Source organism: Oryzias melastigma, linkage group LG19 (genome assembly GCF_002922805.2).
Source record: "Oryzias melastigma strain HK-1 linkage group LG19, ASM292280v2, whole genome shotgun sequence".
NCBI classification, from domain to species: Eukaryota; Metazoa; Chordata; class Actinopteri; order Beloniformes; family Adrianichthyidae; genus Oryzias; species Oryzias melastigma.
The window spans coordinates 5,172,062-5,172,642 of NC_050530.1; positions in this window are offsets into that span (position 1 = coordinate 5,172,062).

Below are 581 nucleotides of genomic sequence, written 5' to 3' on the forward strand. Positions count from 1 at the left end.
ATACAATATGTGGGTGAAACAGGCAACACTCTATTAACAAGATTTACCCAACACAGATACAATATACTCAGACACAAAAATAGCCACACCCACCTGGTTTCACACTTTATATCCCATGGTTGGGACTCTGTCAGTGCTTCCGTGATCCAGACCAATCCCAATTGGACCACAGCCCAGAGGCGCAGGGCTGAACGACTTTGGATCAGTAAATTAGAAACGATTCACCCTGGAGGCCTAAATGAAAAGTGATTCTAAAAACTTCAGATATCTTATAACTACAATATTTTTTACTCCCTCACCCTCCGGTCCCCTAACCTTAACCACATCCTCCATGACTAAAATCTACTTTGCCCTAACCTTAACCTCACCACTTTATGGCTAAAATCTACTTTGCCCTAATCATAACCTCACTGTTCAATGGTTATAATCTATTCTGCTCTAAACCTAACCTCATCCTATGGTTATAATTTATTTTGCCCTAACCTTAACCTCAATCTATTTTCTTAACCTTAAACACGACCATAATCTTCTTTTCATATATGATCCCAATTTTTTATAAAACAATCTTTTACATTAAGGTG